Genomic DNA, 13,334 nt, shown 5'->3' on the forward strand with positions numbered 1-13,334 from the left:
GGACCAGACAAAAGCCAGGAACTCCATCCAGATCTACCATGTGGGTCCAGGGCCCCAAGCACGTGGGCCATCCTCCACTGCCTTCCCAGGTGCATTAGCAGGGAGCTGGATCAGAAGCCAAACATCCAGGACTTGAACCAGCACTCCAATATGAGAGGCCAGCTTCTCACAGGTGGCTTCACCCACTGTGCCGCAACACCAGTCCAACACGTGCTTGTTCAGCTCCATCCCTGTTCTCAGCCTTGGCTGCAGATCAGAACTGCCTGGAGACCCGTGAACGTGGCAGACTCCAAGGCCCTGCTCAGACCCCGCATGAACTGGTGTCTTCTAGGGGAGCAGTCCCCGGGATCTGACTGTATTTTTTCCTGAATTCCTAAGTGATGGTGATACTCAAACAGGATTGGTGCACATAGTTCAGATCCTCTCCTAGGACGAGCTCAGGGCTGATTCTCACTGCAAGGCGTAAGGTGTGTCCTGCTGCCTCCATTTCCCAAAAAGGGTCCCTCTCCAGGAGGCTCTGCCAGGTCTGGGGGAGCTTGCTTTCTGCCAAGGACCACTTAGATATTTATAACATCCATTTGTGGGCCATACAAAATTATCAGCCCAAAAAGTAGCCACTATAGATATGTATTAAGATTTATTTATTTTTATTTGAAAGTCAGAGTTACACAGAGAAAGAAGGAGAGGCAGAGAGAGAGAGAGAGAGAGAGAGAGAGAGAGAGAGGTCTTTCCAATCACTGGTTCACTCCCCAATTGGCCGCAATGACCAGAGCTACACCCATCCAAAGCCAGGAGCCAGGAGCTTCCTCTGGGTCTCCCATATGGGTGCAGGGGCCCAAGGACTTGGGCCATCTTCTACTGCTTTCCCAGGCCATATCAGAGAGCTGGAAGTGGAGCAGACGGGACTTGAACCGGTGCCCATATGGGATGCCGGCACTGCAGGCAGCGGCTTAACCACTACGCCACAGCGCCGGCCTCCTATAGATACGTATTGAAGTTCAAGTCCCACCTGCAGTTGCCTTGGCAGCACCAGACTGAATGATTTCATGGGCCCTGCATGGCCAGCTGGCCAGAGGGTCCCCACCCCTGCTAGAGGCCTGGAGCTACCCGCGTTCGGCAGCCCCTCTGCTGCTCTGGGCTCAGACTCCCCCGACAGCCTCCATGTCAGTGAAAGCATCAACTGCCCAAGCCCAGGGCCCTCCGTGTCCTCAGAGACACGGGCAGTACGGAAAGGAAGCCCAAAGCCTGTCCAGGACTTGTTACGGCATCGCAGGGGGCACAGCCACTTTGAGGCCCCTCCGAGGGATGCACAGCAGGGTGTCCTCAGTGCCCACTTAGGGCCACGCAACCCTGGCTTCTGTGACAACCAGGAGAGGCAGCTTTCTGGGATAATTCCCAGGTCCAGGGCCTGGAGGGAACTTAAAGATGCACACCCAAACTCTAAAAAGCAGCCGCAGGGTGGGCGTTGTGGCACGGTGGGTCGAGCCGCCACAGGGGATGCCCATATCCCATACCAGAGTGCCTCGTTCAAGCTCTCAGAAGGAGAAATCCAGCATGAATGTGGACAAAGCCCCAGGGGGTAGCATGGACACCACCTGGCATCTGATCACAAGGCACCCGGCTCCGTCACTCTCCCTGTTAGAACAGCCCACCTTGACCCAAAGTGCTGCACAGGCCCGTGGGTCCTGCCGACCTGGATTCTGTCCTCACTCCTGTGATCTGCACTGACACCAGTGACTGACACCTCCACCCCCAGCCTCAGCCTGCCAGCTCAGGGCATGGGGTGGCCCAAGGTGAGAGACTGTTGTCCACTCCTGCCACTTACGGTGTGGTTTCAGGGAAGGGGGTGGCCCAAGGTGACAGTTGGCCACTCCTTCCACTTCCACTGTAGTTACAAAGGCTCCACGGTGACCAGCACCACAGCAATGAAGACGGTGACAGAAGGGACTCAGGTTCTCAAGTTTCAAGTGGAAAAAAAACTAAAGCCAGGATTGGCCCTGTACAGTGTCAGCCCCAAGGACAGAATCCCAGCTGCCCCTGGGCCTGGCACAGCCCACAGTAGGGAGTCAGTGCCCGGTCTGTGTCCACCCTGCTCCCAAGCGAGCTGGCAGAGACTTATCCCCGAGGGAGCAGCACGAGGAGGGCCGGGGAGAGGCCCTGAGCAGAGAGGGCAGGCCCAGGGCAGGCCCAGGGTGGGCCCAGGACCCCCTCCCCACCCTGCTCCCAGGGCTGCCACACCCACGCTCCCCTTGCTGCCTTGTGATCCACCCCTTCCCCTTTTAGACTCTAGCTCGGATGGACGCGGTGGGGACAATGGTGCCCAGGCCAAGAGAGTGGAGAGCGGAAGGAAGGACGACCACGGTGAGGGAGGGCGGCAGAGTCTACAAACGAGCGCGACTGCACTACTCTCTGCAGACAGATGCAGGCCCCTCCCACCCCAGAGCCCATGCCCCAGGAGGCCCCTGCTCCGGGTGCCACTGGGACACCTGGGCCGTTGGCCTGCGAGTCAGACACCGCTGGTTGGGATCCTGCCCTTGCGCCCTTGTATTAACTTGGGAAAGGTATTGAATTCCTCTGAGCTTCAGTCTCTTCATCTTAAAAAATAGTCCTAAAACATTTTTTATTATGATTGAAGTAATATACAGAAAGAATGTAGTGCCATTACTGATATATTCCAGTGGCTCAGTAGTGTCGGATCTGAACCCTCCGCCTCCTTCCCTGGGGAGAACAACCACACACACACACACACACACACACACACACACACACAGAGTCACACAGGGCACACACATGCATATATGTACACATGTGCATATGTGCCATACATACTTGTACACACATGCCCTGCATAGGTACATGCACACACATGAACATGCATGACCATATAGCCATCATATCTTTAAACTTACGATGAGCCAGACCCCCATCCGTACAAGACACACCAGGTTGCACAGATACCCTCCCGTGGGAGGAGACAGATGTGTTCAGCGAGTAAAAGGCTGAAACTAGATGGTGCCATTGACCCCTCAAGTTCACGTCTATGAGTTCGTGCTTCTGAGTGAATGGTCAGGGTGACTCTGCAGGATCAGTGGACACCACTGTGACCCCAGGCAGGGTGAGAGGACCCTCCCCGACCCTGCCTGTCACTCCAGGCAGAACAAATGAATGCCCACTGTCACCCCAGGCGGGGCCATGCATTGTCCCCCAGCTCCTCCATGGAGCCACCTCTGTCCTCACCAGGCACAAAACCAAGGGGCCTAAAAACAAAACTCCCCCTCCTGAGTAGCTTGTCTCAGGTCTGCAGGTACAGTAAGGAGAAGCTGACAGAGGCAGGGAAGCCATAGGGAGAAAGAGCAAGGACACTTGGGGAGGCCAGAGGAGTCGTGCCCGGCAAGCCACAAGAGAGGGATCGGAAGAACGTGGGGCTGGCCCTGTGGCGGAGCAGGTTAAACCTCTGCCTGCAGCGCCAGCATCCCATGTGGGCGCCAGTTCAAGTCCCAGCTGCTCCACTTCCCATCCAGCTCACTGTTAAGGGCCTGGGAAAGCAGTAGAAGATGGCCCAAGTGTTTGGGCCCCTGCACCCACATGGGAGACCCAGAACAAGCTCCTGGTTCCTGGCTTTGGATCAGCCCAGCTCTGGCCATTGCAGCCATTTCGGGAGTGAACCAGTGAATGGAAGATCTCTGTCTCTCCCTCTCTCTCTGTCAATCTGCTTTTCAAATAATTAAACCAATATTTTTTTTAAAAGTTAAAGCCCTCTCTACACACAGTCTTGTTGAGCAGAAATGAGGTGCAGGCAGTTAACATTCCTGAGATCCAGGGTGCCCTGTCCCAGCACTGCTCTGTATGATTCCAGATCCCATGCTGCTTAACTAAAAAAAGTAGATAGCATTGTCCTCGCTTTGTAGGTAAGAGATTGAGGCCCAGAGAGGTTAACGACCTCTATCAAGGTCACACAGAGCCTGGCAGAGTCAGGCCATGGTGTCTGTTCATCACCGAGCATGTCAGAGTGTATGTGCAGGGATCAGCAAGCATGGATTCGAACCCACGCCTGTCAGCTGTGTGGCCTGGGACACGCGGCTGAACGTCCTGAGCCTCTGTTCATGTGCAAAATGGAAATAATACCTGTCCCACGAGGTTACTGAGAAAAGTCAACGAAATAGGAAAAGCATTTCAGGCTGTGGCTGGCCCCGAGCAGGTGCTCACTGGACAGTGGCTGTTAGAACCCTTGTTTGCTGAGTCATTGTTTTGCTGTGTTCAGAGGCTCACAGAAAGGGGACTGTCCCCTGTGCAAGTCTCTGGAGGCTACGGAGGCCAGGCTGGGGCTGGGTGGCAAGTTCATGGCCTCGTGGCACAGGATGGCCTTTATTGCTTGAGTATTCTGGACCGAGAGGAGGTGGTGGGCGGGCCAGGGCGGACACTGGGAGAGCAGGTCAGGCTGGGAAACGCTGGGAAGAGACCCCTCCCCAGCAGAACAGAGGCGGGGAAGCAGGCTGAGCACCTCTTAGTGACCTCAGGACACAGCGGGCGGGCAGCAGCCCTGGGCAGACAGGGCCTCCCCGACATTCGTGTGCTCCACACAGCTACGGATCACAGCAGCCCAGGGCGTGTGTTGGGGGAGGACAGTGGGGAATGGGTGGGCGGGGGAGAAGAAGGGGAGCGTCCTCCCAGCCCCAGGGGATTCTGCTGAGACGCTGGTCTGTGAGTTGCAGTTTCACTTAGCGCTCATGTGGAGCACTGCCCAAGGCTGTCATTATTAAGGGGGCGCCTTTCACACTGCACACACTGCAACGCTGCACTTTTCAGTCTTTTTCTGATGACTGGAAGTAAAGAGTCTGGAGGAAGAAGCGTCCTTTGGGGGCCGGCACCATGGCACAGCAGGTTAAGCTGCCATGGGTGATGCTGGCATTCTACATCTGAGCGCCAGTTCCATTCCCAGCTGTTCCTCTTCCAATCCAGCTCCCTGCTGATGGCCTGGGAAAGGAACTGAAGTTGGCTCAAGTGCTTGGGCCCTGCACCCTTGTGGGAGGCCAGGATGAAGCTCCTGGCTTCTGGCTTCGGCCTGGCCCAGCCCCAGCTGTTGGGTATGCAAGGTCTCTCCCTCTCCCTCTCCCTCTCCCTCTCCCTCTCCCTCTCCCTCTCCCTGTTTCTCTGCCTTTCAAGTACATAAATCTTTTTTTAAAAAGCATGTTTTTCTAATACTCAGAAGGAACAGTCTGAGCCCACCATGGCCCTGGTGACAAAGGGTCCGTAATTGGTACATAAATCTATAAAACCCAAAATCCCCCACACCTGTCCCCGCCTTCGTGTATCGTGTTGATGCAGACAGGAACTGAGATGAATCAAAGCGCCCACTGGTAATTTAACACAAGTGCCCGTACCTGCTTCCCCCGTAGCTACAGTTCGGGCTGGACAGTTCCTAACGACTCAGCTAGTGTCCTCGCTGGCGGGTGAAGGGTTCGTGGGAGGCCCCGAGCACCTGCAGAACCAAACCTGAGCCCTCCTGGGCCGACGTGACCAACCACAGCGGCTGGGCGGCTCACATGACAGAACCGGGGCTCCCGGTCCTGGGGGCTGAACTGGGATCCCTGTAAGGACTCCTGGCTGTGGTGGCTTTCTCCCCACACCCTCCACGGAAAAGGGGGGCGCTATCTGGCCATTAGCCCATCACAGGGGCCCACCCCATGGCCTCACCTATCCCTAATGACTTCCCACAGGCCCCACCCACCAAGACAAACACCCTGGGGACAGGGCTTCAACACGCGCCTCCCTTGGGCCCGCAACACGCCACGCACCCAAGGCCATCAGGAGCCAGCGCCTGCCCAGGGCATCACAGTGGCCAGCAGCCACCAAGCCTTCTGCGGGGCTGGGAGCAGAGCTGCCTTTTCCAGCTGCCCACCAAGGCCCCTGACAACGCCCGCCTCGGCCCTCCAGGCCCTGGGCAGAGCCCATATTCCCGTGGGGCTGGGAGCCATTGCAGCAAATCCCGCCGGAAGCGCCAGGGCGATGCGCAATGGGGCCGGGGACTCGGCAGCCTCTGTCCTCCCCTTGAGATTGCCACCCTCGAGGCAGCGCCCGAGTGCTTGGTCTAGGTCACGGGGTCTTGAAGGAAAAAGGGCGTGGCCAGGGCTCCAGGAACGCCAGGTGCCCCTGCTCGGCGCGGGAGCTCCTGTCTTCCAGCCAGGGTCTGTGAGCTCTGGCAGGGACCCGGGCGTGGGAGCGACGGGGAAGAAACCCAACGCCCTTTCCAACGACAGTCCCGGCGCAGGCGTCCTGACCTGGACTCTGGCATCCGGCTGTCACGTGCCGTGAGAGGGTGGGCTGTCCTGGAACAGGGGTCAGGCTTCTGCCTGTGCCTGTCCAGGCCACGGGGCTGGGCTGGGCTCGGCCTCAGAAACGTTCAATGGCTTCTGCCGGAAACCAAGGTCCAGGTGGTGATGGGAGGTGGGCCAAAGTGGAAATCTGGGGGCTGCAGGCAGGAGGCTACGTCTGTAGCTCACGGACCAGTGACAGAGAAGTAACAGACGAGCGTAGCCCGCCGCGGAGAAGAGAAAGGGAGAGGGGGCAGCGGGGGCAGCGAGCGGGGGAAGGGAGGCGCTCAGGGAAGGAAAAGCAGAGGGGAGAAGAGGCCGGGCCGGGGGCTCAGGCTCCTGGTGCAAGGCAAAGGGCCACCACTCCGCCAAATCAGCCCCGGGCACAGTGAGCGGTGAGTCCACGTGTGGAGGTGTGCTCGGGGCGGGGGGCCCCAGGCCGGGCTGGCAGGGGCGGGGAAGCTTCGTCTACCAGGCTACAGATGCACAGACCCCAGGGCTGGCAGTTCCGCTCCCCTAGGTAGGCACCCTGAGACGATCTCCCACACTCGATCCAGGAAAAGATGCCCAAGAATGTGGCCAGCAAGCATCTGGAGAGAGGCCCAAAGCCAGAGCCCGGCCCAGATGTCCAACAGAAGAACAGGGGCGTGCGACGCGGTGTGTGTCCCGTCCCAGCTGGCTCACGGCTGTGGGGACAGCCCCCGCCCCCTAGGTGTCCCCCAGGGCTCAGGCTGACAGCACCCCTCCCCCACGGCCGCAGCATGCCTCTTCAGCTCTCCCTGGACGGAAACCAGCCAAGCCAGCCTGGGCCGCAGAGGCTGCAGGGGACATGCCCGGCTCGGGTGTCTCCACTCCCAGAGAGGACTCACTGACCCCACTTTACAGATGAGGAACTGAGGCTGAGAGGCCAGCAAGAGCGTCAGTGGCTGGTGTTAGAGTCCAAACTCAACGCTTTAACTGGGTCCCCCCCGTGCCCCACTGTCCCTTGGGACACCACCGCCCTCGCGCTCCCTGGAGCCCTGGCCACGGGCGAGGTGGAGCACCGCCCACCTGCACAGGTCATAAGCCGGGACCTGGGCAGTGCCTCCTGCCCAGAGAGCAGGGAGTCCCACCTCCCCCGCCGGAGTTGCACAGAAGTCTAGAGAGGGGCCGGCCGCTCCGTGGTCACACAGCCCCCAGGTCACGATGGCACGGTGCCTCTCACCACAGCCGTGTGCTTGCTCCAAGTCCGGTCCCTGTCTGTTCCCTCCAAGGACTTCAGGGCCCTGACCACCCCCCGCCCCTTCCCGTGCCAGTGGGGTGGTGGACCCGCAACCGCTCACCTCTCTGTCCAGATGCCAAACCCCTGCCGCCAGGGGAATTCAGGGTCCTTGGTCCCTCCAAAGTCAATGCTGCTGTGGACCCCAGGAGGGAGTGGGCAAGGACCGGGCAGCCCCCAGCCTGGCCCGCCTTGGCCCCCGCCCAGTCCACTGGGCCACAGCCTCCTGTCCAGGCAGGCGCTGGGGCGGCCGTGGCGGCGGGCGGCAGGTGACTTGCTGCTCTGGGCTCTCCTTGGATAAACAAGGCTGCATAGCAACCGCTCTCTGTGTGCCGCAGCCAGAGCCAGGAGACTGGTCCTCTGTGGCCTCTGTGGCTCGCCCGGGTGCTGGGCACTCCCCAGTGACTCACCTGTTCCCTGGGGCTGGGGATGCCAGAGAGCGAGACAGAGTGATGGTCACAGCAAGGAAGCCTTGGGGCAGGGCTGTTGGCATTGAGCCCCTGGTTTTGCTCACTTGGCTGCTGGGCCCAGTTGGGGCCAGCTCACTAGCTGCTTTGAAAGGCAGAGGGGCAGACAGAGGGAGCAGCCAGGCCTCAATAGCAGGCAGAGCTGGGTCTGAATCCTGCCCCCAGTACGTAACCTTTCTTGGCCTCAGTTTCCTCATCTATAAAATGGGTATAATGGTGCTGACTTGCTAGAGCTGCTGGAAATATTAAATAGGCCCAGGTAACAGGCTTGTGACTTTGTCTAGCGCATAGTAGGCCTTTCCATTTCTCCCCCAGAAGCACTTACATAGCAAGAAGACTGTGGCCTCCCCCCAACCAGGTGCCTCCACCCCAACTTTTTTAAAAACATGAACCTCTCAGCCATGTGTGCTTCCTCAGTGAGTCCAGGCCCCTGGCCAGAAATCCACACAACAGCCATCATTCCACACCCTACCCTATCCTAACCCTCGCTGTCCAATCCACGCAGCCTTGCTGAGAGCAGAGAGCCCAGAGACACCAAGGGTGTTTCCAGGCCGGGCTCCTGTTCTTCAGGAGGGCCGAGCAGGGAGGCCTGGGGCTCTGCTCCTCCCTGACAGCCACTGAGGCCCTGGGGGAGGAGCAGCTGTTGTCCAGCCAGCTGCAGCAGGGCGGAGGCGCACCAGCAGGCAAGGACAGAGAGCAAGGCCCCTGCATGCAAGGCAGGGCGGCCGGGGGAGGGAGCCAGCAGGGGACCCGAGCTCCGACTTCCCCGCAGAGGCCTGGGAGAGAGGCGTTTCCTGCAGCCTGGGAAGGGGGGTCACGGGCATGAGACGGCCCCTGGGAGACAGGGATGAAGAGTCCCAGGGCCAGGTGGGAACATGAGTCCGGCAGAGCAAGGCCTCGCCCCAGGTACACAGCTCAGGAGTGAGAGTGAGTTCTCAGTGGTGAGACCAGGAGACAAGAGACTTGTGTTCAGCCCTGATGCTGTCACCAACTTCCCTCTGTGGCCTCCAACAAGCCCCTGCCTGCCCTGGGTTTCCAAGCTGTAGTTTGCGACAGGGGGGATCAGAGACTGCGTGACCTCCAGGTCTCAGAGCCCGGTGCCCTGAAGTCTGGGACCTGCCCCAGCCTGGAAGCCCCCTCCCTTCCAGGAGGTAGGCTGGCACCGTCTCTGGACAGGCACTGTCTCCGCACAGGCACTCTGCAAGGGCTGACTCATCCTCTCAGTCCAGTGCACCTGCTCTACCCCAGCCTGGAGGGCTGGGAGGCACTAATTGTCCGAGAACTTGGCGGGAGGGTGGCGCTCAGGCACTGCCAAGGACCCAGAACCGTCCTCACCCAGCTGCACTTCCCTCTGCTTGACTTGTTCCCTGGGAAGCTCCAAATCATTACAAGCAACATAAGCCGAAACCAGAGAGCACCAACCAAACCTTTCACATCATGGATGAGGAGAACTGAGGCCCAGAGGCCCACATACAGTCAGTGGTTGTGATAGGTCCCTCAGGCCCAAGGCCACCTGACTTTGCTGCTTCTGAGCCCAGCTGTCTCTCAGTGGCTTCACCCAAAAAAATCCAACTGCTCACCCCACACGGGCTATGCCCCTCCCACCCTCCTCTCCCATTCCCAAAAAAGGAAGTGTCAGAGAAGAGCAGCTTACACCCCACAGCCACAGAGAACTGGAGGGAGGACACCGTTCTTTCAACAGTGGATGGAAGGATGGATGGGAAGATGGAAGGATGGAAGGATGGAAGGATGGGGGATGGATGGGTGGATGGATGGATGGATAGGAGGATGGAAGGATGGATGGATGGATGGATGGGTGGATGGGAAGAGGGATGGATGGGAAGAGGGATGGATGGGAAGATGGAAGGATGGATGGATGGGAGGATGGATGGATGGATGGATAGGAGGATGGATGGATGGGAGGATGGATGGATGGATGGATAGGAGGATGGATGGATGGGAGGATGGATGGATGGATAGATGGATGGGAAGAGGGATGGGAAGATGGAAGGATGGATGGATGGATGGATGGAAGGATGATGGGAATATGGGTGAATGGGAGGATGAGTGGAGGAATGAATGGATGGATGGGAGGAAAAAGGAAGGATGGAGGAAAATGAGTGTGAATAGATCAATGAATTCATTAATTTAATTAAAGAGAGAATATAAATAAAAAGATGGAGAGAGAAGGAACCAACAGGTGAGGAAAGATCTGGCAGCCAGTAGAGAAAAGGTATTTGATTCATTTTTATAACAGCATACAAAAAATAAGACACTTCCTAAAGTGCTCCCACATCTCCACCTATAAAAACCCATCATGCTTTGGATGGCATTTGGGACGGCAGTTAGATGCTGCTTGCGACACCCTCAACCCATCTCAGAGCGCCGGTGTGCGTCCCAGCTCTGCATCCAATCCAGCCTCTGCTAATGCGCACGCTGGGAGGCAGCAGGTGATGACCCAAGTACCTGGGTTCCTGCCGCCCACATGGGAGAGCCGGGCTGGCTTCCAGGCTCTTGGCTTCAGCTCCCATTAAGGGCCATTTCAGGCATTTGGGGAGTGAACCAGAGGATGGGCGATCTCTCCTTCTTCCTCTCTCTCTCTCTCTGTGCCTTTCGAATAAAAGAAAAGAATGGCTAAGGGAAGTTCTCCAACAGGAGGAAATGATAGCAGAAGGAAATGTGCAACCCTAGGAGTGGAGAAAGGACAGCAGGCACAGCACAGGGGTGAATTTAATAGGCTATTCCTCCCTCCCCGGAGCAGGGCAGGTACACAGGGTGAAACAGAGCGTCCGAAAGCCCCAGAAAACCCCGAGCACAGCTCACACAATTGGACACCCTCAAGGGACCATGTCCAGGAGCGTATCTGGGGGGTTTGGAGCAACATCTGGGGATCAAGCAACTTTCCAGCCCCACTGCTGAATGCCACCCCGTGCCAAGGCCCCTGATGGCTGAAGGCACTCCAGGGAGGTTTCCTGTCCCTTCAAGCTGACAATGCACTCACTGCCACTCCACTGGGTCAGAGGCTCGCAAAGCCTCGCACGCCTGGGAGGGGAGGACAAGTCAAGTCCATGGGGCGGCCTCCAAGCACCTTCCCCAACACAGAAGAGCAGCTGCCCTCGGAGGAGGCCGGCAGGAGGGCAGCCCCGCCCCCAGCGCCTGTGGCGAGAGGCGAGGCCGCGTTCCCACCCACTCCTCATCGCCTGTGGGAAGAACACGAGCAAGTCACAGCCTGTGCGGGGGGGTGGTGGTGGTGGAGGACAAGGAGGGGCTGGGGCCGCGTCACTTCAACAGCGGTGAATTCACAGAGGGGACCCGTGCCCGAGCAGCTGGCCGACTGGGCTTGGCCACCGGCTCCAGGGCTCAGGCGCTACCTCACGGTGTGCCAGGGGTAAGCTTATCAGCAACTGGCTTCCGCGATGGCAGTGAATTCTCTGGCTCAGAGGTGCTCAAGAAGCCAGAGAGTGGCCTTCCGGGGCGTTTCTTAGGGACATCAGTCTCCTCCTGCCCCGACCCTCCCCCACAGACGCCTGTATGTTCCAGCTCAGTGGTCCTGGAACATGGGCGAGGCAGAAGCAGTCCCTGGGGTCCAGGTGGGTCCTGTGTGTTAATCCAGCTGCAGTCTGGAGTTATGCCCTTGCCCAACCCTGCCCAGGGCATCTCCCCCCGGCCACTCCCCAGGTGCAGTGTGGGACACCACGTGAATGGGAAGAAGAAGAAAGCTCCCACGGCAAAGGAAGCATGGGAAGCGCCGGCTTACAGAACGCTGAGGCGGCCCCTGCACAGCCCCCACCTCAGCGTCTTCAGCAGCCGCATGCAATGCAACGCTCCGGTAAGGGGCCGGGTGGGAGGCCGCTTCCAGGCCTGTGAGCCCGCAAAGACCCGTTTGTTCATGAAATATTTCTGAAGACCAGAATTTTTAAAACACATAGTCCAAAATTCTGCTGTAATCTGAAGTTGCCAAGGTAACGAGGCCAGAACTTGAGCAGAATCCAATAACAAGTTTATCATTCCATTCAAAGACTATTTTGCTTCCTGGGACCATGGAGAAAAAGCAGACCTCAAGAAAGGTGTGCGATGGTCAGGTGCATCTCTCTCCGCAGCCCATCCAGGGACCCTCCAGGGAAGGCATCAGAAACCAAAAGAGAGGGGAAAGCATGTGCAGAAAAACACACGGCAGCAAAGCTGGGATCCCAGGGGCGGAGGGCAGCGGGAGAGGACCTGTCTCCCACCGCAGAACTGACGTGCGCTCCCACACGCCCCACCACCAATCCCTTCTCAGGAAACGGAACCACCACCAGTCCAAGGCCAGGCCCCCTCCAGAGTGTGCCTGGCAACCAGACCCCCGGCATCCCACCTGCTAGCTGAGAAGCCAGGTTTCAGGAGAGCCCCCTCGGCTGGGCGGTCCCGAGGCTGGGTCTGTGGTCTCCAGGCCCGCTGGGCCCTGCAGGGGGCGAGGCAAAAGGAAGGAGACCCTCACATCCTCCCAGGGTGGACAAGCCAGGGCCAGCCAGAGGACGGCCAGGCCCGCTGGGCTCTGGGCACTGGCTCTGTTTGATGTCAGTGGGAGGAGGACTCCTGCTTCTTGCCGTTCCCTGGGTGACAGTTGCCATGGATATAAATCAATTTTTGGTGACTGCGTGTCGCCAGTTGAATATCAAGAGTATGTTCCTGGGAACCACAGCCGGACAGAGACACACACGGGGACGGGGCGACAGCACGCTTGGGCCTGGATACCAGCAGGTGCCTAGCTCCAGGGAGCCCAGCCTGGCTCCAGCAGCACGGATTCACGTGCCATGGAGCAGTAACCGGAGACTCGGGTGAGCCCCCCTCCCCCTACAGCAGCATGCAGGGAATGTCCACCAACCAGCCCCCGGAAGGAGGTCTGCCAGTCTAAGCACTTCCCACGCCAACTCCGCCATCCTCACAACAACCTACGGGGGGGGGGGGGGGGGATGTTCTCATTGTTCTCCTTCTACAGATCAGGGGACTGAGGCTCAGAGATGGCCGCTCAGCTACTAGTGGTAAGGCCAGGATTCAAACACTTGGGCGTGGGCCGTCCCTGCACTTTGTGGTCATCTGGGGAGTGAGCCAGTGGATAGAAGATCCATCTCTCTCTCTCAAATAAATAAGTAAATAAATATTTCAAAACCCTGTCCAAACCTTAATCTAATCAAACCTGAAGCTCTGTGCTGTCCCACACCCTGGCCATGGCTACTTACATGTAAATTAATGAAACCTGCACAGAACCAGAAGTTCGGTTCCTCAGCCCCCCTGGCCTCATTTTAACCGCATGCGGAG

General features: G+C 58.4%; 1 protein-coding gene across 6 annotated transcripts in view; it reads right to left on the reverse strand.

Moving 5' to 3' along the window:
* The window catches only part of TOGARAM2 (TOG array regulator of axonemal microtubules 2), a 60,882-nt gene extending 48,304 nt beyond the window's left edge, over positions 1-12,578 (reverse strand). For 2 of the 6 annotated variants that reach the window (XR_016229515.1, XR_016229514.1), the window contains exon 1: positions 7,634-7,865. The gene's annotated coding sequence lies outside the window, so the exon portion shown is untranslated. Of the gene's footprint in view, positions 1-7,633; positions 7,866-12,390 lie in introns of those variants that run through there. The other 4 variants (XM_089326617.1, XM_089326616.1, XR_016229513.1 and 1 more) reach the window with 3 other exon arrangements.
* Positions 12,579-13,334: the final 756 nt, after the last annotated feature.

The sequence above is a fragment of the Oryctolagus cuniculus genome, chromosome 2, assembly GCF_051225735.1.
Source record: "Oryctolagus cuniculus isolate XC-2025 breed Fujian yellow rabbit chromosome 2, ASM5122573v1, whole genome shotgun sequence".
In the NCBI taxonomy this organism is placed as follows: domain Eukaryota; kingdom Metazoa; phylum Chordata; class Mammalia; order Lagomorpha; family Leporidae; genus Oryctolagus; species Oryctolagus cuniculus.